Source organism: Pipra filicauda, unplaced genomic scaffold (assembly GCF_003945595.2).
Source record: "Pipra filicauda isolate LSUMZ 115617 unplaced genomic scaffold, ASM394559v2 scaffold67_size6003252_pilon, whole genome shotgun sequence".
Classification (NCBI taxonomy): Eukaryota; Metazoa; Chordata; class Aves; order Passeriformes; family Pipridae; genus Pipra; species Pipra filicauda.
The window spans coordinates 3,565,854-3,591,331 of NW_024104842.1; the positions used below are offsets into that span (position 1 = coordinate 3,565,854).

At 36.8% G+C, this 25,478-nt stretch overlaps 1 protein-coding gene across 6 annotated transcripts in view; it reads right to left on the reverse strand.

The window, feature by feature from the left end:
• TENM3 (teneurin transmembrane protein 3) overlaps positions 1 to 25,478 on the reverse strand; it is a 1,265,035-nt gene that overhangs the window by 1,079,780 nt on the left and 159,777 nt on the right. The window lies entirely within an intron of this gene.

The window sequence follows — 25,478 nt, forward strand, 5'->3', positions numbered from 1 at the left end:
CACTTCCTTCAATGGAGAAAATGTTCAAATTAAATAATGCAATTAAAGGTGAGAAGAGAGTAATCTTCTACATACTCCTCTCTGGTGGTTTTATCAAAAGGAGTCCTAAACCTTTAAATGCTTTCACAGTAGCAATCTATTCGTGTATCACTCTCAGGTTTTATTTTAGCAGTCATTACAACCTTCTTCAAGACACTTCTTCCAAATGTCATAGGCTTATAGGAGGCCTGACATATACCTAAGATACAAATTCTTAATTCTAAGGACTTTACAAATAGTAGTTACATTGTTTGAAGGCAGTGGGATTCCACAAGGTTTTGTTTAGAGTTTTAGCCTGTGACATCCTGGCTAAGCAATGTATATTATTTTTCTTCTGATATAAAATTCCACAGAAAACAAAGAAAATTCAAATCAGAATGTGAATTATATTTTCCATCAATAATTAATTCAATATATGTTGTAATCTGTTCAAATATATACAATCATTAACTATTTACTGATACATAGATAAAAATCCTGTTAAGGGTAGCTTATCTACATCAGTAGACTGATCTTAGAAGTTAAAAATCTCATTTTCATTAAAAGTACAAACACACAAAAGTGACAGGGCAACTATGAAAAGCATTCCATGACAAATTTAGATACCTAAAAACCTTCAGATACAAGCAAATAATTTCCTTCTCTTTCTGTTATTTATGACATCTAACTCTAGAAGACCGCTGGCTTTAGTTCTAACAGTTTGGCTTTGTTTTGTTTCATTTTGTTTTGTTTTCTTTTTTTAAATTAGGACAGTTGGATATCTGCATTGGAGAAATTAGGATATTTCAACAAATAACACTCTCTAACATGACTTAATGTCATTAGCCCTGTTATTTATGACAATTGCTGTGGAGCAAGAAGTAAAATACAACCTGACAAAATAAACATGAATCATAAATCCTGGGGAGAAAAATCTAGTCCTTTAAACAACTGAGTAGGTAGCCATTAAAGAAAAGATTCATAGAAGTGCAATGCATTTGAAAACACCTCAAGTTATCAGACAATAGACAAAAAAAAATTTAAAAATACCTTATTAATTGTATAAAGCAATCCAGAATTTTAGATGAAGCAAGTTATAAACTTGTACTTCTGTATTAAAATGCTATATGTTTGAGGAAGGAAAAAATAAGTGAATGTCACAATCAGCAAGAAATCTGGAGGCTTGTTTCTATGAATAATAATAACCAAATACCTTTAATAATTTAAAGAAGTATTGTATATCTGTATTGATTTCAGTTGAAAGCAGACTTGTCCAAAAACAGATAAACATAATGAAAAAAAATTATTACAGAGACCTACATTTTGAAAGATACTTCCTAAACCAAGACAAACAATTAGATATTCTGTGCAATGTCTTGAGTTGATTTAGACAATTCTGTTGCTGCACATAATACATGGAAAAATGAAATATGCTTTAAGTAAAGCATCAAAAAGAGGAAATGAACACTGGGAAAGTCAAGAATACAATGTGAGGTTTTTGTTTCAAAATAAAACGTGAGTTTTAATTAACAACAATTATTTTGAAGGAATGTTTTCATTTCTAGTTTCCTTTAGCAAGCATAAAGGAAAGCATTGTTGGAAAAAAAGAATATATTTCTTTCTTCTCAATAAATTGTCAATATACTTTCAGGACCCCTTATTCTCAGCTTTGAACATGCTTTTACCTACAGTCAGTATCACTACCACATGTTAAACCTTTCTTACAGGTTCTTGAAATGTCCTCACATTCCGGTTAGCTCTTTTTCTTGCCCATATCCCCTTCCATAATGTATTCTTTCTACTTAAGAGATTATAGCTCTACCATGACTCACTGAAAATACAATTCAAAATCCTCTCTGTGTTTTACACACATTATTTTGAAAAAAAATTGAGACCATTTATATTAAGAAAACACTGAAAAGCTCTTTACAAAAAAGCTTTGCTTTTTGTAAACCTAGAAGAAATTGAAATTCCTCCTAGGTAGCTGAAAGGCTTTCTTGGTTGTGGCGCACAAAGGGGGAGGCTTTTCTACATGTCTTTAAGGATAGTACAGCATGGTCATAGCTAGTGGGCTACCAGATTTTCTCCTTCTCATTCAGCATCCTACTTTTGCCGCAAGGAACCCTACATGAAATCAAGACAGGAATAGAGTTTTTTTCTCCTTTTGCAAGCTCATGCTTAACAACTACAAAGAAAAAAGCCTCACACAAACTATGCAAAATGCCTGATTTCAAGCACATGAAATCTAAAAGGAAACAAGTTAGGCATGCTTTTAGTTATTTCACCATTAGAGAAAACTATTACATCACTTTAATCCATTTATTTAAATCATGCAGTAAGACTCAGTATTCAAGTTCTATGTTAACAACAAAAAAAATCTAAGGATATTGCACAAGTTATTTACCACTGAATCCATTTATTTCTTGTGATATAAGAACTCAAAATGCACAGAGAATGCTTAATTATTAATGATTTCTCAATTAGGGTACCTGACTTCAAAAAGAGTAAATAAATAGGAAAAGGAATTTATCTTGCAGTGATGTAATATAGACTTAATAAAGACAATAACCTACAAAACTTTAAAGAAATATTGTGTCATTTCAGATTAAAACAGGGACAATAGTTATTTCTGTATCAATTTATCAAGCATCTTTTAATAATTAGTCTTAAAAAATATTTTAAAGTCAATAGATTTAGAGAGATGCACTCCAGCTGCTAATGCTTCTAGCTCTGCACACATCTGGGTTTGAATATTGCTTATGCTGTGATGTTTTCATTGCACTGTAACCATGTTAATGAGTCTTCAGTTAGACAGAAGGTATGTTTGCAACATGTCCCTTTATTGCTCTCTGGTAATAGTATACTGGATTTAAGTTATTGAAACACACTCATTAGAGCCAAAAGCACTAAATGCGTGCATCGGTTTTAGCACATATTGAAGAACTTTGTTAACCAAGGAGAAGTAAATTTGGTACCTTGCAGAAATTAAATTCTTGATCAAATACTGAAACCTTGGTGTAAGACAGACAATCCTCAGGGGGTTTTATGTTGGATTTGCAGCTGAATAATGCAAAGAATGGGAGTGGTCACAAATTTGGTATTATCAAAACCCAGAACTGTCTGTTAAACCTTTACTGTAACTTTTATACAAATTTAGCCTCCGGAGATTAACACTATAATTCAGATTTAAATTTTGGATGACTGACATGCTAAGGAAAATAAGAACTCTATCATACGCATATACACAATTAAAATTGGGGCATCACTTGCTTATTCTGTACCTTTTTACTATGTTCTACATACCGGTTTCTACCATGAAACTGGTTCCATCAAAAATAGAGGTGCTGTCTCCCTCTGGACTCCTCATTTCTGCTTGCATTCAACTTCTCTAAGCACCATGGATGGCTTTGAAAGTTGTTGCAGAAGTGAGAGTAGCTACTTCAAATTACCCAACTGATTCTTGCTAACGTAGCAGACAGGAGCCAAGAAAAAAAAAGAAAAAAAGAGGAAGAAACCTTCCTTCTTGACCTGTGATCCAGCTGCCATTGTCAGTGCAAAATATTGCAGAATGCAAGATCTGCCTGAGTTCTGAGCTCATGGGGAGCCTGGAGGTCATGCCATTCAGGAAAGATTGATCTCCCAGGGTTGTCCAACTCCTATTACTCAGAAAGATGTGGAAGCTGAGAGGTCTTCCCTGTCATAGTAGCAAGATATTGCTGAGTTTATAAGTGAAATCTTGCAATTATAAGAGGAAACTGCTGCCTCTCAGGTGAAGGAAGGTTTCAGAACTAAATGGTAAATGTGAGGCAGGACTCCCTATCTTAGTGTTCCCACTGAGCTCACCAAGATCTTGCTTCTGTTTAGCTGTAGTTATTTACAAGGCCTTTTTCCCCCAATTTTTCTTCCACTCTGAGCACTGTATATAGAGTAAAAAAAATTATACTGGGCACTTATTTTCTCTTTTCCATCTATAAGAAAGGGAAATTAGGGTTTTAGATTAGTTAATATTGCTTTAATCTGCAAACACTGTTTTGGAGTAAAGAAAAGCAAAGGGCAACATATTCAAGCCTGTTCTCAAAGCAGAGGTGAAAGACTGATTCAAAGGTTAGAATCTCCCTTTAGCTCTCCATTTTAGACTCAGATTAAAATTTTCAGTACAACACACTTTCTAAGGTAGTTGTCTTGGAAACCAGGCTTCTGAACTGTACTAATAAACACACAGGGGTAGGTGAAGGTGAAGTGTCTACCCTCTCCACATGCCAAGGCCACTAGAGAAGATCTATAAGTGACTTGGAGACTGTTTTGCACCATCATGGCACTTTGTGTCAGTGCTGAGGACTATTAAGGGCAAGATATTCCTTTCCTTCCTGTTACCAGGTCATAAAACCGCCAGACTTTTAAGAAGGCTTAAAGAAATTCATATGTAGAGAAGTATACCTTTAAAGATATGCACAGACACAGACATACAACATTTAAACATCTTGATAATGTATGTATTATGCTTCTATTGTAATTTCTCTATTGCTGTCCCTACAGACCAGTGCAGCGTATGATTTTATTTTGGTTTTTTGACCTTTATGTTGAGCTCGTATTAATGAATCCTATTTTATTCTTTGGTGCCTTCATTTTGATGTGACTTCCTCCCTGAAATAAAAGCATGCAAATTGATCTGTATTGCTTTAATGAAAAGTAGTCATGAGTGAAACTTCCAGTATCTGTGACTATACTCTGAGTAAACCGATTAATGTTTTTGTTATAAAATAAATAACATATTTGTGTGTATAATGTGTTTATGTATTTCAAGTTTCATATTGCACATTCAATGAGGCTGTATGTTGGCTATGGATGGAGACAGATACTCAATTAGTGCCTAAAAATTATCTTACACTCGAAATTTATTAGAAAAAAATATTTATTAAACTGTGCATTAGGGAGGAGTTCGAGACATACCGAAGCTTGAAAACAAGACACTGTTAAAAGCTTAAATCCAATATTTATTACAAAGAGGTGGCCAACAAAACAAACAAACCCAAAAGGGAGGAAGGAGGAGAGAAATAAGCCCCCAGCATGACCTCCCCAGTTACCCAGCTGTTGCCCATAAAGTTATCTTACCGACCTAGCATGCCTATAGTTACCCACAGCAGAAGCTGCATCCTTGGAGAGTCAGTAAGTTCACAAACTGGCAGGCGTCCCCACCAAAAGGCAACGTTGTCCTTGGAGTGAAATTAGCTCCCCTCCAAGAAAGCACTGTCTGCTTTTTATACAATTAATGGAGTGACCACAACCTCCCAGGTGTGGCCAGCACTGCCCAGCCAGAGGCCCTCAGTCCCACCTCCTTGGTTATATAAGTGCATCTCTTCTGCGCACACGTGGCTTTCCCTGTGCCTGCGTATTGTACTCAGGGGGGTCTTTTCCAAATGAGTCTGGGGGCGTCCTTCATCCTCCTCCTCCTCCTCAATCTCGCCTTCAAGTGACCTTGGAGGACCATTAGCCAATCACAGAATACCAATCAAAACAGTTTATACAGAAGTTCTCCCTCCAAGGACGAATTCATTGTTTTATCAGTGAATTTGGCAGGGAGAATATAAACTACTGCAGGTGGCTGGGGCCAAACACAGACCAAAAGTATCAGCATAAATTCACCCTGGTACAAAGTGTTAGCAAAATTAGGAGCCAAAGTATGTTTTCCCTATTAGGCAATTCCTCTGAATACCAATTTCTTGGTCGAAGTAGCAGATGCAGTGAGGTCAGAAACATTTTATCATCTATTACTTCCACTGTCCAAGGCAAAGAACTCCAAACCTTTTGTCAGAGTTAATAGATGAGGCCAAAGCCATAAATTTCAATGGCATTATTCGTAGTTTCTTCTTTGTTTGATACTTGATTATGGCAAGTTATAACACTGTGGCAAACTTTCAGATTATTCCAGAAGACTAATAATGCCTTGCTTTCTCACAAATACGTCTCCTTGATGTAGCTGTCACCCTCATTTTTTAAAAAATATAAGTAAATAAAAATGGTTGTGTTTGTGAAGAAAAATATTGAAAATATGAACTGAATATACCCTAGAGACTCAGAAACAAGAAAGAAAGGAAAATAAACACTCTTCCTAAAAACATTTGTTGCCTTTATATAATGTCATTACTTTTGGGAGAATCATGGATTCTTTACTGTTGATACTGGCAATGCAATATAAACCAAAAAGAATGATCCCCTTTATAAATATGAGCTGCAAAAAATGGCCTGTTTTCTCTCTTCAGCTGTGTTAATAGTTGCTTCCAAATTATTCTGCAGTATAAATGAAGAATGTGAATATGTTGGACATAGAATACCTGGAAGGCTAAGAAAAGTTTTGAACTAATGAACATGAGCAAAAGAGATATTTTAAAAACATTAGATGCATTTAAATGAGGATAACAGTATATTTACTGTTTAAAAGAAAATTTTAAACAGTAAATATTTATTTACATTTTAAAAGAAAATCTACTTGTCATAATTTATTTGTCTAGACCATGGAGAATTTGCAAGTATGTCTACGTAAACATTACAGTATTTCACTACAGGACAGATACATGCTAGATATTAGAAAATCTTTTGGTATTGGAGTTAATTTCCTGTCATGGCTTCCTCTTTTTGATTTCAATTGCTCTTAGGAACGAAATACAGAGCTCTTCCTGAATGGACATATTCCACTTCTTTTCTAAGACAATAATTTTCTTTAGCAAACAAAGAAACAATGAAACAAAAAGTTTAAAGTATGTAAAAGGACTTCAGAGTCTTCACTGATTAATTTAAATTGTATTTTGGTATCTGAAAATGCAGATGGGATTTTTAACTGCCCTCTTACTCCAAAATCAGAAAAATGCTATGAAAGTTTTATAGTAACAGAGCTTAGTATGTCAGTAACAGAAGAAATGGCAAAGTAGTATATATAAGATTCATAGCCACAAGAGCTGCTCTAATCTTGAGCCATTCCTATCAAACATTCTAGAACTTAGAAAATTAAAAAAATGCCTGTAATGACTTGTAAGGAATATAACAGTGTTTCTCAGGACCAGTTAAATTATGATTTAAATTATTAATCTTTTTGTGAAGAATGGTTACCCTATGGAATAAAATGGTTATTTTATAAATGATTCTTCAATATTTTATGGGGAAATTCTTACTTACACATTTAAAAAAATAAATGTTCTTTTTCTACCAAATTTTTTTCCGTCTTCACTAATCCACATATTTAAATATATATCTATAAAAAGGAATGCAGGAGGATCTGGGAAACTACAGGCCTGTCATCCTGACTTCAGTGTGAGGGAAGTTCATGGAGCAGATTATTTTAAGTGCCACCATTCAGCACATACAGGACAACCAGGGGATTAGGTCCAGCCAGCTGTGGATGTTGTCTACCTGGACTTAGTAAAGCCTTTGACACTGTCTTCCACATCATGTCCCACAGAAACTGGCTGCTTATTGCTTGGATGGCTGTACACTCTGTTGGCTAAAAATCTGGCTGGATGTTTGGGCCTTGAGAGTGGCACTGAAAAGAGTTATATCCAGCTGGTGGCTTGTCATGAGTGGTGTTTCCCAGGGCTCAGCACTGGGGCCTGACTAATCTCCTTACCAACAACCAGGACAAGGGGATTGAGTGCACTCAGTTTGTGGATAACACTAAGTTGGGTGGGAGCATTGACCTGCTGGAGGGTAGGAAGGCTCTGCAGAGGGATCTGAACAGGCTGGATCAATAGGCCAGGGCCAACTGTCTGAGGTTCAATAAGGCCAAGTGCTGAGTCCTGCACTTGGGTCACAACAATCCCATGCAGTGCTACAGGCTGGGGAGAGACAGGCTGGAAAGCTGCCTGGCAGAAAAGGACTGGGGGGTGCTGGTCAACAGCAGGTTGAACATGAGCCAGCAATGTGCCCAGGGGGTCAAGAAGGCCAATGGCATCCTGGCCTGTAGCAGAAATAGTGTGGCTGGTAGGACTAGAGAAGTGATTGACTCCTGTACTCAGCACTGGTGAGGCCGCAGCTTGAATCCTCTGTTCAGTTTTGGGCCCCTCACTAAAAGAAAGACATCGAGGTGCTGGAGTGTGTCTAGAGAAGGGTGACAAAGCTAGTGAAGGTCTGGAGCATGTGTTTTATGAGAAGCAGTTGAGGGTACTGAGGTTGTTTAGCCTGAAGGAAAAGGAGGTTTAGTGGACCTTCTCACTCTCTACAACTAACTGAAAGGAGGTTGTAGCGGGGTGGGATTTAGCCTCTTCTCCCAAGTAACAAGCCATAGGATAAGAGGAAATGGCCTCAAGTTGTATCAGGCAAAGTTTAGAGTGGATATTAGGAAAAATTTCTTCAACTGAAAGGGTTATCAAGCATTGGAACAGGCTGCCCAAAGAAGTGGCTGAGTCACCATCCCTGGAGGTAGTTAAAAGATGTGTAGATGTGGAAGTTAGGGACATGGTTTTAGTGGTGGGCTTGGTAGTGCTAGGTTAACAGTTGGATTTGATGATGTCAAAGGTCTTTTCCAACCTAAATAATTCTCTCAGTCACTTGTGTTTGAATAATTAATATGGTATTTTTTTTCATATCTTTCATTAAGAAGTGTATGTGGCATCTATATTAGTGGATTTGATTCAGTTTATTCCTTTGGATAAAAGAAAAGTCACTACTAGTACTAGTTCTAGTATTTAAATTAATCTCAAGTTGCAAACTGTTAGCTCAGCATAAATCCATAACTGCATTGATGCACTTGGAAAGTTTACTTAAAAGTTTCTTTCTCAATAAATTTTTGTAAACTCACTTTTAGGCTACAGAAAGCATTTTTTTCCCCAGGAGTTACATTGCCATGGTATCTAAATCATGCTTTACATCAAATAAGGCTTGTAAAGTGCCTCAGTGAAAAAGTAGCTTAGTCAGGAATAGAGCACTCTCATAATGTACTATGACATAATTAATCACCCAAGGTTAAAAAAAGGTCTCCTCTAAAAAAACCCACAAAACAGCACCACGTTCTGGCAATTCAAGCTGTGGTAGAGTGAACTTGCAGTACAGAGATATGAGAATTTATTGGTTTTTTTTTCTTTTCCCACACTTTCAGGAACTTAGAGGCAACATTGCAAAGCATTCAGTGATGCAGCAAGACAAAATAAACTGTTTCTTACAAACCTCATCCTAGTGGTAGAGTGTTCTATTAAGTTTGGAGGGAATGTATGTCCATTGATATTATATGATGGTATTAGGGCCTTGAAGCAAACGGAGAGTCAAGACCTTCTCCAAATGTGAACTGAAGTAAACAGAGAGTCAAGACCTTCTCCAAATGTGAACTGTAAGAATTAAGGTAAAATGTGAATAAAAGGGAATAATGAGAATGGGAACATGAATAATTCTTATTAACTGGTCACCTGCACACTAGTTCCACTGTGTAGATCCACACTGAAGGGATCACTAGCTTATTGCCTATGATAAGAAGGAACAAGAGTTTATAAAGCAAAGTCCTGTGTTCATCTTTATTTCTAGCTACCCTACCTTCATGGAAAGCAATTCTAAACCTTCTCCTCACAGATTAGGCAGTTACTTGTGATTTCCAACTGAAAATATTTCCCATTTTCCTTAAAAAAGAAAAAAAATTTTCGTCAATGCGCAGATTTCTTTTCTCTCTGCTGGTAGTGGATATACCTTCTCAGCTCATGCAGTGATTGCATTTCTTTTTTCCATGGCTGGTCATTGGTATCCTCTGACTCGTAAATACAGGTCATCTTTCTTCTTTTATATTCCCAAACCAGAAGGCTTATAACAAGTTCTAACAGAAATTCCTTTGTTATTCGTTGTATAACACTACACTTCACAACACCATATTCCTATGCAAAATGTTCTGACAACAGTGTAAAGAAAGAAATAATAAATGTTTGCTTGCTGTCCAAATTCTGATATGAGACCACTACAATTTACTTCCCTTAAAAGTACTTCTGTTTGAAACCAAACCTCAAAAAGAAGTTCTGTTATCCCATGGTTTTTAAACCAGGGCATTCTGCCTACTGAAAAACTTCTCACCCACTGAGGATCAAATCCAGCACCTGGAACATTTACTGATATACAAATGCTGATTTCTCAGGAAAAAAATTCCTGCTGCCGTCATTATTTCTAGCAGTCAAGACCTACTAGCACTTTTACCTTGATAGTAAGGGGAGTGTTAAGGAAACTTCCCAGTCTGTCCATTCATGAGACTCTGCCAGTCACACTCCCAGTGCCAGAGATGTTCACTGCTGGGACCAGAGCCCCTCCACTGAGCCCCACTGGACTCCCCACACACCCCACACTCGCACAGTCAGACCAGGTTTCCCTGTAGGTTCAACCCCAGGTTTCCCATAGCAGAGTCTCAAATGTCTCATTCCGTAGAGCAATTTATTCACGGCCCAGTAACATAGAAACAGCTCCCCTGAGGAGGGACCCTGAACAAAGGACGCACTGGGCTTTTTATCCCCTCACAGTCCAAACGCGCCAAAGTCTCGCTCTTCCTCCCGAGTCCTCGCCTTCTGCCGTGTCTCTGAGTGCTCAATCCCCTGGCCGGTGCCACAGGTCCCTGGGCCCTCTGTTATGCCAAGAGTCGGCAGTTCATGGCCTCCTGTCTCAGGCTCTTCCCAGCCAGAGCTCAACTTGCAGCTGACCCTGCAGCTGCACACTGAGCTACCTACACCGAGTGTACAGGGTCCCTAGAAGACTGAGTCTTCTTAGTCATTTTTTTCAAGAAATGATCCAAAGACAGGCGCTACATGCTCAGAGACTGTATAACCTTGTCCTGAAAATCTATTCTGTGTGAGAAGACCAGTTTTCAAATATTTTGGTCGTCACTGCCTGCCTTCAAGGGATAACATTGGAAGAAAAAGCAATTCCACCTCTAATAAATAATTTAGATTGGGAGTTTGCCTGGTAATGTGTTTAGTGTAGTAAAACTAGCACATCACTATACTACATTGTATCATCCCCTCTAAATTCAGTGCAGATGAATATACATGTGGGTTACTAGTTACTAAAAACATCCTAAATTACACTAAGAGATTTTGACTCACTGTATGTTATAACATTCAAACTTTATATGGTATTATTGTTATTGTTTAAGCTGCTGTCATGACATTTTACTGCAACTGCAATCCTAAAATATGTGCTTAGAGCAGACTGAAGTATATATTTTTGAAAAAGACCAAAAAAAGTTTTGTAGAATAGCAAAAAAACATTTCTTTGATTAACACAGCTCAAATGATTCACAAGGAATTAGGAAGCACTACTAGAAGTGCTGGAGGAGCCCTTTCTGACAGAAAAACAATACACTTGAGCAAGGAGAGGTTAGACATATGGCACAAGGAATGAAAGGAAGAACAAAGCAAATGGAGAAGGTAATAGTGAAGGCAGCTAGATAATAGAAGGACCAAAAATAATGAATGGAGGGATAAACTGACAGGGAAACCACACACATGAAGAGGAATGAAAACAAACCTATATGAAAGAATTAAAAGCTGAAGAAACCAAGAGCAGGGGTTGGAGGGGAGGGCGAAGAAAATGTGTTAAAAAGTGTTAATTAGGAATTAAAAACATGAAAAGAGTATCAGAGAAAAAATGAGGCAATATGAGAGACAGAAGATGAAGAAATGTAGCCTTGGGATCAGTCCTATTAATTTAATTACTAGTGATGTGCCAGTCTCTGACTTTTCTGCTACAGGGCTGATCCTGCTCATTGCGGACTTTCACAGAGTAATGTTACCACTGAACGACTTTCTGAGCTTTTTAATTATAGGATTTCAGTTCCTATTGGTATTTGGTTTGGTATTGCGCAATTGCTCAGAATATATTGTATTTTACTGCAGTTATAAACTTCTGTTTGGGGGATAAACAGATTAGGAAAGTGACCCAAACCAATGACTTCTTCCATATAACAATACTTTTTTTTTTCATGAAGCAAACACCATCAAGTTTTAGAACAAAAAAAGCTTTTTTTTTTTTTTAATTATTCAAGACCACTGCTTACAATGGTTACCCTAAGTGCTTCTTCAAAGAACACACTATTTCTGCATCTGGAGTAATAATTACTGGAAATTCTTCTAATCAGTTTGCAAAGCCTGTGGCTGAATGTGCCCTCTAAAATGGTGGAGAATACAGGTTCACTTTGGAACCTGTTAAACAGTTTAAAAGACTGCTAAATACAGTGTTACACATCACTGTAGTTCATTTCAGCTGGAGTACCAGTTATTCATATTCTATTACTCATGATTTCAAGCAAGTGAAGGGAAAAATTCATTGACCTTGAACAACCTCAAATATATTTGGTCTATAAACTTTGATATATCCTTCCTTCTAACTGCAATACCTTGTTCAATGTGCAAGTTCTTTTCTAAGAATAATAAAAAATTACCATTTCATCAAACTTTTGAAACTACTGAGATTGAATCTTTAACTGAAAAAAGTTCACTATAGTGCATAGTGACTAGTATTAATTACTAATTTTATGCAAAATGACATAGCAAATTAATTAGCAATGAGCTATATTGGTGGATATATGCCAAACCTCAGATTGTTTGGGGCAGAAGTAGCATGGTATTAAATATTCAACATGCTGTGGGATGTTCTGGTTACACTGGTCAATCATTAATTTCCTTTGATCCCTAGAAAGTAATTTTTGTTGCACTCAGCTGTAACTGATTGCAAACAGCTTTTTTATTCAGGCTCCTAATGTACTTTTCCCCAGTTGCTTTCCGCTGATTGAAACTGTTTGTAGTTACACACTTTATCACACAGCACAGGACCATTGCTTTTCTGTGAATATATACTAATAGTCATTTAATATTACGTTAACATGATTTACATTCCTAGTGTTATTCTGAAAGAATTTCTAGAAGTACAGCAACAACAAATATTTGAAATAATTGAAGAAAACTGGGGAAAATCACAGATGTGCAAAATATTTCTTTTCATCTGTAATAACTAAGAGTAATACCAGTACGTCACACTTTAGGTAGAAATGGTTATTAAGAACAGACTTTGTTTCAGTCAGAATTTTGTATGTGGGAATGCAAATTCTTCATGACACTGCAGAAATGGGAAGAGATTTCAGCAAGAAGTCATGGGATTTAAGCAAAAGCAAGGAAGAACTCACTGATTGAAGTCTTGCACCATCTGTGATAAGCAAGACAAACAGACTTGTAAACTGCGTGTGATAGCTCTCTTTATGGCTTTGTTTTGCTCCATCAGTGGTTGTAACCGTAGTGGAAAACTGCTTGCTTACCTGTTTGATGGAGAAGTACCCTTTGTGTATCCCTGCCCCTGAAACCTGGCTACAAACGGAATGGAAAAGTACTAAGCATGCATGCCCCTTTCCCAAACCCTATACAACCTGAGTCCGTGCCTCAGTTGCTACAATTGTAAGCATGCATTTTGTGTGCATTTGTATTACCACACTATTGCTCTAACTTTAATTATTATAATTGTATTGATTTGATTCTAAATCTGGGGAACAGATTTTCTTTAAAGCAGTCCTCAACCTTGCTGTAACCAGATTTCTGGAAGGGGAAGAGGTGCTTTAGAGCTGGTTTTTTTGCTTATTTAAAAATTCTGTTATCAGAGAAACCAAACTATATTAGAAAATTGTTTCAAAATTTAGGTAAATCTGCAAAAGCAAACAAGTGTTTGAGTGTTAAACTAAAATATAAAATCAGAAGATCATGGAATAATTGAGACTGGAAAGGCTGAATCTGGAAATTGCCCAGAGCAGCATCCTTGCTCAAAGTATAGTCAGCTAAAGCAGGATGCTCAGGGCTTTGTGCAGCTGTGTTTTCAGTATTTCCAAAGCTGGACACTCTTAAATATTTAATTGCTACATATATTTTAGATTTTGAAAGCTAACCAAAATAAGATATTTGACATGTAACGTCTGTGTTTCTAGTCCTTATTATTTTTCAAAAAACCGCAGAACATTATGACTAAATAATTATTATTTGATCACCTAAATAAATTCAACATTACCTATCCAAATAGTAATAGATATTTAGCAAAGAAGTAATATTTCCCAAGTATTCAATGTGAGGATAAATTAATACACATTTTATATGAACAATATATCAAATTCTATCAGATATTACAAAAATTATATCAGAAAGCATTAGTCTTTATGAGTTTAGTTATACTTTAATTTTAGCTTCTCTTTTCATGTAAATCTTATATTAGTAAAGCTTTAGCATAACAATATCTAGACAGATGAGAGAAGAGAGGAGAAGCCACCCTAAGTAAACTTGTCCTTTACAGTACTTTCTTTAACAGTGATAGATGATCAGCTGGCATATCAAGCTCTTCCCTCACTAGTCATATTCAAGTATGATTTATGCTCTATGACAATTTTGGAATCTCGGAATCAGAACCATCTTCCTCTCCTTCTGTGGACCAGGAATATCCTCTAAATTTTGAGGTTCTGACATTGGAAATATGTTTTCATGAGACTTCAAATGAAGCCTTTCATTTACTACCTTCAATATCTCATAACCACTGCATTTTGTTCTATAATAGATTGGTTCCTGAAAGTTATTACTAGCTAACTTATTGCTTTTTATTTCAGCCTAACTGCTTCACTCTGACCTTCAGAGCCAAAAATAATGTATAAAAGGATGCATCTTTTCTGTTCTTATGAAAAAGATAAATGCATGAAAGTTAAAAATTTAAACATTTTTTTTAGTTCTGTTTTTAAAGAGCTTAAAACTTTTCTATAAAGCAAAAATATTAAGTGTTGGACACAAGAAAGCAATGGCTTTGCTTCTGATTCTCTACCATTTATATCCCTTACTTGTTTCTAACTATTTCATATGTAAACTACTATCGAAGTCATATGGAATCTGAGACCTGTTTACTTCAAGTAACTGTCCCACTATGAAGGTGAATTTATTTTACTATTTTTGAGGTCCAAATAAGAAGTGGTAGGGCACTCAGTAAGTACGATCTTTCTAAACAGTTAATGGGAAGGAATGAGCTAAAACTGAAGACATTTTTAATTTTCAAATTGCTTACATACCTTGTGAAGTCTTTAAATTCCTGATGGTGTCAAGGTCTTAAAGGACCACCACCACATATCCAAAATGTAAAAAACCTATAAGAGTACCATGCTCACCAAAGTAGGCCTTTTTTTTTCAGTTCTTGTATTTAATAGAATATCCAAATAAGCAAAAAAATTGTGTGATGTAATTGTCTTGACTTAGAGAAGCAGATAGTGGTACAGCTTAACATTAGTATACTCAAAAGTTGAATGCACTATGAAATTACTTGGATATTTTATTATAGCAAGTTAAACTTAAGATATGCATGAATGCATTGATTGTCTTATTTAAACATCATCTTAGTTAGAAATATGGTATATTTCAAAGAAATAAATGTCCTCTTTTATTGTGATACACATAAAATTGTCACTGATTTATTAGATATTTGACATAACAAAATTAACACAGGAAGCTTCATAATGACAGCACGAAAATATATCAGGTATTCATTTGTGCAATATTCATCATTTCTCCATTTTCACATAGTATAGCTCTGCAGTTCAGGCATTAGTTACACAAGGATTCCTGAAAACCTTTTGTCTTAAATTCTATATTTTTAAGAAAATGTTCTAGGATACTTTCTGAATGCATAGAAGAAAATATGTCAACACTGTCTGTTTTCCTGGACTTCTTGTCCACCCTACCAACTTCCTGTAGCTGTTCCATTTCCCCACTTAGAAAAGTAAACTGCTCCAAGTATGAGTTTATTTATCCGTGGTTTATTCTACTTGCCTTTTTTTATTTTCCTCAACTTAGTAAGTCATCAGGAAGCTGCAGCATACATAATGTGTATCAGCTCCTGTCAACTACTTTTCCAGTCCTATTTGATCTCTTTGGAGAAGTTCCAGACTTCACAATCCTGGAAGTTGTCTTCTGATGCCAGTTAAATCATCGTTTCTGACATGCTGCTCCAAGCATTCAACTGGCTGTGATGACAGTGACAGTCTTTTATTTGCTAATTCTCCCTGCTACCTTTCTTCCGCTATTGTTCAATGCCATGTTGTGAAAATTCACACAGTAAAGAAGACGTGTTAACTACTCCAAAATCTTTTCCCTAGAGCTAACTATATTTTCAAAGAGTTATTAAATGAGAACAAAAAATCTAAAAGACTGGGAAGAGACAACATACTCACATCAGTGTTTGCTGTATGGTACCAAATACTTTCCTGTTTTCTAGTCTTATATTGACAGATTCATCACTAGAATTTTTCCCCCAGAAAACTGGGATATATTATACTTGAAATAATTTTGCTTTATTTGTGAAATGGAAGAACAGAGGCTTCCTTTTGCTGTGAGAATAAGTCTTTCTCTAGAGCTGAAGGAATGACAGAGATTGTAAAATCAGTTTTCTTTGCATATGAAACACCAAAGAGATGAAACATTTGAAGACAGCATTTTTGTTAGTGATGAATGAGTAACTTTCAATGAATAATTTATTGAGCAAATTGAGCCAATTTTTCTACATTCACAATATATACAAGCAGATCACAATTTTCTCATTAGCTGAAACCATTTGCCAAATTCTTTTATGTGGTACTGTTACCTGAATATTGATTGTGAAGCCCTCCACAAAGAAGTTACTTTTTGTTTGTGATACAGTTCAGAAGGTAAAGCTTCTGCACAGAATGGATGAATGTGTAAGCATTTCTAGCAAAAATATACATTTGGATTTCAATTTCATTTTGTACACATTTTTATGAAAATAACATTACAGTTCACCTTCTTTGAACTCTGTGTTTTGGAAAAATAATGGTACACTGCATACTGTAAAAAAAAGAAAAACACCAGTAAGCACATCAGATGAACCTCCAACATCTGAATTCTATTTTCTTTCTTTAAAGTTATGTTGATTTTTTAAAAGCAATACAAATGAAAACATAAAAGCAGCAAATCACACCCAGTCTCTTGGTTATCTAACTGGTATTTTATAAATGATATTGGCATAATAAACAATCTGAACATGGTCTGTAGAAGGTTTCCTATAGATAATCCCTAATTAGATAATTATAAACTGATTTTTTTTTTAATCTCAGATCTTTTTGATGAAGCCAGCTATTTATATGCAATAGTTTTTTGTTGGGATAGACCATACTAATATTAATCATGAAAACAAACCAACACCGAGCAATATAAGCATGGAATGAATTCAGAACTGACAGATGTCAAATCAGAATTGTCATCATCAAGAGCAATATTTTCAGCCAGGTTTTGGGGGATTAAATCCAGATCTAGGCAATGCTATGTGCATTTTTCATCAATAACTTATTATAAAATACAATCTTTAAAGCAGACTAGAAAGGAAATAATGAATGATGAAAATAAATGATGAACTAGAAATTATTAGCAAAGAACATACAGAATTCATACTAAGTATAAGACCCCATGTCCTGGAAAGCAGTAATTTTTTGATTCAGTTTAAGGCAAATCACTAATTCCAGTTCTTTCCATGAAATTCAAAGATATTGAATGAAATTCAAAGATACCAGTTGGCTCAAGAGGCGACACAACTGTGATTATCTGGCTCTATGCTTATAATAGTAAACCTTTCTAGGCCTGAGCAGAAATAATTCTAACCAAGGTATCTGGCTATAGATAGTTGAAAGCTGACTGTAAGGCATGAACTTCAAAATAAAGAATATTTCACCTTTGGATCAAAGTACTGAAAAATTATGGATTCTCTGCCTCTTCATGTACTCGAAAGAAGACTGGAAAATGCATTTGGGCAAACACATTACGCTTTTATGAAAAATAAGATATTATGCTCAGTTCAGTGTTTGGTATGAAAGCAGTTAGACTACCTAGCCATTAAATACTAGAGATTAAACTTGAGCAGTCTATTAACTTGATTTCATTGCCACCAACCCCATTCACTCTTATGTCACAGGCTATGGTCCCAACCATGGCAAGATTAGAGTTGTGCATGAGTGTGACTGACCTCAGCCTCCAAATGAATCACATGGAACAAAGCCAAGTCATCAGTGGAGCTAAAATTAACTTCTATACTGTACTTTCCAATCCTCTATATGCACCTAGATTCCACAGAAAGGGCAGTACATACAAAACGCAACAGGAGTTTTTTTTTGTCTGAATTCCTTAATACACAATACTTTTTATACCTCATGGTCAGTTCTAACTATAACATATATAGACCTGCTTATACATATAAATAAATGGACAGCAGATTGGTTTGGATAGGCAAATAAAATGCTGATTCCATTGCATGTTGTTGTTTGATCATTTCTGACAAATTCTTATTTTGCAATGTCTTCATCTGTTAATGCATCTTTAACAGAACAATAAAACCGGCTCTGAAAGTAATGAGGTGCTATAACATTACATAAATCTTCTTCACTGTCACCTTTTCTGCATATAAGTATATATTGAGAACATACACAAGGCACCTGTCAATAGCTGCAAGCCAATCTTAAAAAAAATTCCACAATTTACTAGCTGTGGTAATCAGAGACTGCAAGAAAAATATAAATCAATATTTAATAATAGATTATGTCCATAGTTTAACTAATAAATAACTTCTTGCATTCAAAAATGTAATTTGAAAGACTACCATGTAATGGAAATAGATACCTTATCTTTCAATTTGCTAACCCAGCTTGCTTCCACAATGTCAAAGGGTAGGTTAGCCTGGATGCCAGACAGCATATAGGTATTGCTAAGATTTGTCTGACTTTCTTGTCACTTCTCTTATCCATTGCTCTTGGATAAGGCAATAATGTTACCATAAGATCACCATAAGTGATCTTATGGTGATCTTACCATAAGTGTCACCATAAGATCAAAAGTGACAATAAAATGTAGAAAACACAAGTACAAAGCTACTGAGAGCAACTGTTATCACACAGCTGTTTGTGAAACATATGGTCATGAAGTGATATTTGAGAAGTAAAACACTGGAGTACAGCATGAAAACATAACAGATACACAGATAGTGCAAAAACAGTCTTTTGGCATATTTGACCAAGAAAAAGAAATCAATGAGAAGCGGAAAAAGACATCAAGAACAATTTCTTAAGGGAGTTACTTTTCAGTTTTGTGACAATGGGTTTAAATTAGCTCTCATGACAACCATGCACTCTTCAAAAACATTCTCCCTGAAAAACAGATTCTAGAGATAGGTAAACAAAAAGTTTACCATGATCATAGAAGAGAGAAGCTTTAGAAGAGCAATATATGAGTTATAAGTTGAAAGCCTAAAAGAAAGAGTCCAGAACATCTTCATAGACAGCAAAGCGAAGTGGCCTAAAACATGATTATTCCGAGCTGTACTTTTCTGAAGAGAGGTTGTTACACGTTTTGGAGCCACAGAACCAAAGTAGCATGGACAACCAAAACCAAGTCACACAGAATGGCTTACAGGAGTTGAATACAAACTACAGGTGTGGGCTCCTGGTGCGCATACACCACCAACATAAGTCCTATCTGCCACCAGAAAATTAGATTGTATAGCCATTTGGAATAATTTTAGCTGGTTAAGGAATAAGATACATGTCTTTCCTCAAACAGTCGTTTATGAGCCAGGAAGTACATGTTGAATTAACTGAGCTGATGATAAAGATTCAGCTGTCTGACAAAGTGAGGTTAGCTAACAATAAAAAAAGTTATATCAAACTTGATGCTGATACCTGGAAAATCTTAGTGTATGAGTGAAGATTCTCAGGGAATTCTCTGCAGATGAATGAAAAAATCCCTTCTAGAGAAAAAAGCAATGCACGATGGTTGCAGTTCAAAAATCGATTATTATTTCCATGTGTATTCCTCCTGTTAGATTTTTCTTTTAGTAAGTGTTAGCAAGAAAATATAATCAGCTCTTCACTTACAGGATGTGAAGCCTGATGTGTTTGAGTTGTTGCTTTGGTAGTGGTTCCATTACAACTAAATTCAGGTCTTATGTCTCACCTATGGCTTTTGTACGACGTGCATATGGCTATATACTATCTGTGAGAACATGTTATTTCTGCTATTCTCTGTTAGCAAGGACAACCTTGTAGCACATCTGCAAAAAGACAGATGGACAAGAACACCTTCAATCCCATTCTCTTTCTGCCTACTGTTATTTTACAGTTGTTCTTCCTTTTTTGGTTTAATTTTACTTAATACTTCCTGGGTAGTGGCATTCTTATTTCTATCCAGCATGTAGTACAATCATTGACCACTCAAGTGGAAAAGATTCTTTGTGAGGGAAGACTTTTGAAAAAGGGGAAAGAGCTTAGGGTTTATCTCCTTCAGTAAGGAAGGACAGAATTTACTTCAAATGTGTCACATAACAGGATATAAAACCCCCAACGGGCAGACATCTTAACATCTACTTCGAGAGAACGCTGTTTTACTCAAAGGAAAACTAATGTAACTTTTTTAAACAGAAGAAGAACAGAAAATACTTTGTTCAAAGTAGTTAAAAAGAGAAAGTTCAGATATCGCAACAGTAGCTTCATTTAAAGCAACTTATTTGCTCGCCTTTAATTTTGTGCCATTACAATTTGCTCATTGGAAATTATTAAAGTGCCTCTCAACCTAAATTCAAGTGTCCAAGTTTTATACACACTTCCACAAGACTTTGAATCAGATTTTCTTCGTGTGGCATGTCAGTAAATGTTAAATATATGTTATCTGGAAAAAAAAACCAAACAACAAACCCAACAAAAACCCAAACAAACACTTGCAAATGAAAGCAATAAAAATCCCAATAGTTCTCCTGGAGAACTTTGAGTGTTATAAAGCAATTTTGAGATGAATTGAATTATTCTTGTTCTACATGATGGCGCCCTTGTCGCCCACGCAGAAGCTGCTCTGCAGCATTTAACATCCTGCTTTGCAGAGGCTGCTGAGCTCTTTGGGCTGGAAGTCATCTTAAAGAAGACAGAAGTTCTCTATCAACCGGCACTTCAGGAAGTCTTCCATCATCCCCATATCACCATTGGCGAATCAGAGCTCAAATCAGTCCAGCAGTTTAGTTACCTTGGTAGCCTCATCTCCTCGGACAGTAAGATTGACAGAGAGACAGACAACAGGTTAGCAAAGGCATATAGTGCTTTCGGAAAGCTTCATAAAAGAGTTTGGTGAAATAAACACTTGAAGAAAAGTACAAAGATCAGTGTTTACAGAGCCATTGTGCTGTCTACTGTCTTATATGGATCTGAATCATGGGTCATCTATCGCCACCACCTGCGTCTCCTAGAACGCTTCCATCAGCGCTGCCTCCGTACAATCCTAAACATCCACTGGTCAGATGATGTGACTAATACATCTGTTCTAGAACAAGCAGCAGGTACAAGTATTGAGGCCACGTTGCTGAGAACACAGCTGCGCTGGGCAGGACACGTCTCCAGGATGAAGGACCACCGCCTCCCTAAGATCTTACTCTATGGTGAACTTGCCACCGGCTGACGCATGAGAGGAGCCCCGAATAGAAGATACAAGGACTCCCTGAAACAACATCTCAGCCTTGGCCATACTGATCATCATAACTGGTCTACTCTGGCCTCCAGTCGGGAGGTCTGGAGACACACCATCTATAACGCTGCTGATGCCTTTGAGAAAGCATGCAGGATCACTCTGGAGGAGAAAAGACAATGCAGAAAGATTCATGCCTTGCAGAATATACCACCTAAGGAGACTTTCTGCTGTGCCTTTTGCAACTGGACGCGCCTATTTCGTATTGGCCTTTTTAGCCACCAGTGCGCTTGTAACAAACATGGGTAGAGCCCGCCCCAAATCTTTGTTTGCGAAGCCTAGCCATGACGACGACATGATGGATAAGTCAACGGATGCATTAAAAGGGATAATGATTAGAAATGTGATTCCACAAAATCAACATTTATGAATGTATGGTTTCTGAGAGATAACAAGAAACTTTGCATTTGCTGAGGAAATAAAAATTGGAACTTGAGTTTTAAATCTGTATAAGACATTTAAAAAATAATGTTCAGCAATTTATGCAATTCTTACTTTGTAGAAAAATGAACGTTCATTATGCAAAGTCCATTGGCAGAGCTGAAAATGGAGCCAGGCTCTAGTGAATTATTTAACCACTATTATTACTATGAAGTTTTTGGCAAAAACAGTGCAAATAAAGTCCAGCTTTTGATGTCGTGCAAGTTCTGTTAATATATAGTTTCTCTTTTTAATTCTGATTTCCCACAGACTTATTAGGACAAAAAGATGAAGATCTGAATAGACATACACTATGAATAGATATTGAATTAAAAATTACTGGTTTCTTGCATATTGGAAAGGAAGTTTGCTTCTCCTCTGTTGTCTCCCTATCCACCTATCCCTATCCAACCATAGCAGAAAAAAAAATGTGATTTTATTCATCTAGGAATAAAACCACTATTATGGAAAGTTAGCACATGATTGTCTGTCTCAGAAAAAAAGTAGCTAGAAAAAATGCCATTTATCTGTCTTACAATAGTTAAAATATTGAACAAATGAAAACTAACAATTAAAAAATTGTGCACATCTGCATGTTGATTGTGGCTGCAAATGTCCACAGAATAGTAAAGCAAATCAACATTATAGTGCAAGACGATGTATTGCACAATATTAATTACTCCATTATTTAATAAAGTCAACAATAACAACTGGTATTCTCATTCAGATTTATCTATGATGTAACACTAATGTTCTGCCTCCTTAGTCTTAGGCAGGCATAAGCAGAATAGACATAGAAACAACAAACATTGTAGTCAAAACTAGTTTGAGTACTGGATCACCTAATAAATAATTACTTGCATACTTTGGCTAGATATTGTTAAGAATTAATTTGTTTCTGCAGATAAATATGCACATTTAGCAAGTAGAAAATAGGCACTCTAAGGCAGGTATGTTAGCTACTGCTGACTGAAAAGCACAAAGAATTTGGAAAGCTAATTGTCTTCTGAAAGGGTAGTTTCTGGAGATTTTGAAATGTTGATAACAGATTTTGGAGAAGTACAAGCAGGTTTTTAGAAATACTCTTAAAAACAGAAATATGTTTCAAAAGTAAATTCAAAGCCTTCAATTTTTTTTTTTTTTTTTTTTTTTTTTTTTTTTTTTTTTTGTGTAAGGAATTAGGAATCTTGGAAAACATTTAACCAGAAATGGATTACTGGATATGGTTACTTTATTTTCATATTCATAAAGCATATCTTCGTAACTGAAAGCTAAACAGCCTTTCAGCAATGCTGGTGATTATTAATACTGTTTTTGAAAGCTTTTTCTTTTTTTTCTTTTAATAACACTTTCAATAAAGAAGCATGCTTCCTAATTACGGCTCTTTATGTCACATCCTTATTTTTTCTTCTTTCTGAGCTTTACTTTCTGTCTTGTTCCCTCAGCACAAAACTTGTGATCATATGATAAACTGAAAGTAAGAGATAGCAAAGGCAGTGCATCTATCACAGCACAGAAGTAATGGTACTGTCCATAAGATATTACAAATTTCTCAAATTTACTATTCACGAATTACACTACGTTTTATTTATTCAAATACATGACAAATTGTAGAAAGAACTATATTCATAAGATGATAAATGAAATAGTGACTGTAATTTTGCCAGCACTGTTTTTATTTGTATATGTGCACCAAAAAAATAAAAAAAATTAGTAAGACAATACTTTTTGATACTGGTGAAATTTAAATGCAAGATCAGTTTATCTGAGAAAAAAGAATGCAACCACTACTCAGAGTCTTAATTGGAAAGATTATTGAAGTCTGATTTAAGTTTTGTTCAGTAAGTTGCTTTACTTAAATGACGTTATAAAGATGCTTATTTACTCTACAAAATAATCATCACAGATCATTATCAACCATTATGCTAAGCAGAACACTAGCAGTTGTCTAACTTTGAGATACAGAATCACAGAATCAACTAGGTTGGAAAAGACCTCTGAGATCATCAAGTCCAACCTTTGACCTAACTCCACCTTGTCTATTAGACCACGGCATTAAGTGCCACATCCAGTCTGATCTTAAACACCTCCAGGGATGGTGAATCCACCACCTCCTTGGGCAGCCCATTCCAATGCCCAATTACCTTCTCTGTAAAGAACTTCTTCCTAATGTCTAACCTAAACTTCCCCTGCTGCAGCTTAAGACTGTGCCCTTTTGTCCTACTGCTGGTTGCCTGGGAGAAGAGACCTATACCTACCTGGCTAGAAGCTCCTTTCAGGTAGTTGTAGAAAGCAATAAGGTCTCCCCTGAGCCTCCTCTTCTCCAGGCTAAAAAACCCCAGCTCCCTCAGCCTCTCCTCATAGGACTTGTGCTTGAGTCCCTTCACCAGCCTCACTGCCCTACTCTGGACATGTTCCAGTACCTCAATGTCCTTCCTGAATTGAGGGGCCCAGAAATGGACACAGTACTCCAGGTGTGGCCTCACCAGTGCTGAGGACAGGGGCATGATCACTGCCCTGGTCCTGCTGGCCACACTGTTCCTGATACAGGCCAGGATGCCACTGGCCTTTTTGGCCACCTGGGCACACTGCTGGCTCATGTTCAGCTTCCTGTCAATCCAAACTCCCAGGTCCCTTTCTGCCTGGTTGCTCTCCAGCCACTCTGTGCCCAGCCTGTAGCGCTGCAGGGGGTTGTTGTGGCCAAAGTGCAGGACTCGGCACTTGGTCTTGTTGAACTTCATACGGTTGGATTCGGCCCATGTATCCAGCCTGTCCAGGTCCCTCTGCAGAGCCCTCCTGCCCTACAGCAGATAGACACTCCCTCCCCAACTTGAAACCATCTTCAAGTTTTCTAATGATACACTCAATCCCCTCATCCAGATCATCAATAAAGATATTAAACAGGACTGGGTCCAGCACTGATCCCTGGGGGACATCACTAGTGACTGGCTGCCAACTGGATGCAGCACCGTTCACCACCACTCTCTGGGCCCGGCCCTCCAGCCAGTTCCTAACCCAGCACAGAGTGCCCCAGTCCAAGCCGTGGGCTGCCAGCTTTTTCAGGAGTGTGCTGTGGGAGACAGTGTCAAAGGCTTTGCTGAAGTCCAGGTAGACAATATCCACAGCCTTCCCCTCATCCACCAGGCAGGTCATTTGGTCATAAAAAGAGTTCGGGTTGGTCAAGCAGGACCTGCCTCTCCTAAATCTGTGCTGGCTGGGTCTGTCCCCCCATTTGTCCTGTAGGTGCTGTGTGATTGCACCCAAGATGATCTTCTCCATAACCTTGCCAGGCATTGAGGTCAGGCTGACTGGTCTGTAATTTTCCAGATCTTCCTTCTGGCCCTTCTTGTGGATGAGCGTCACATTTGCCAACTTCCAATCATCTGGGACCTTCCCGGTGAGCCAGAACTGTTGTTAAATGATGGAGAGTGGTTTGGCAAGCTCTTCTGCCTATTCCCTCATCACCCTAGGATGAATCCCATGCGGTCCCACAGACTTGTGAGGATCCAAGTGGCT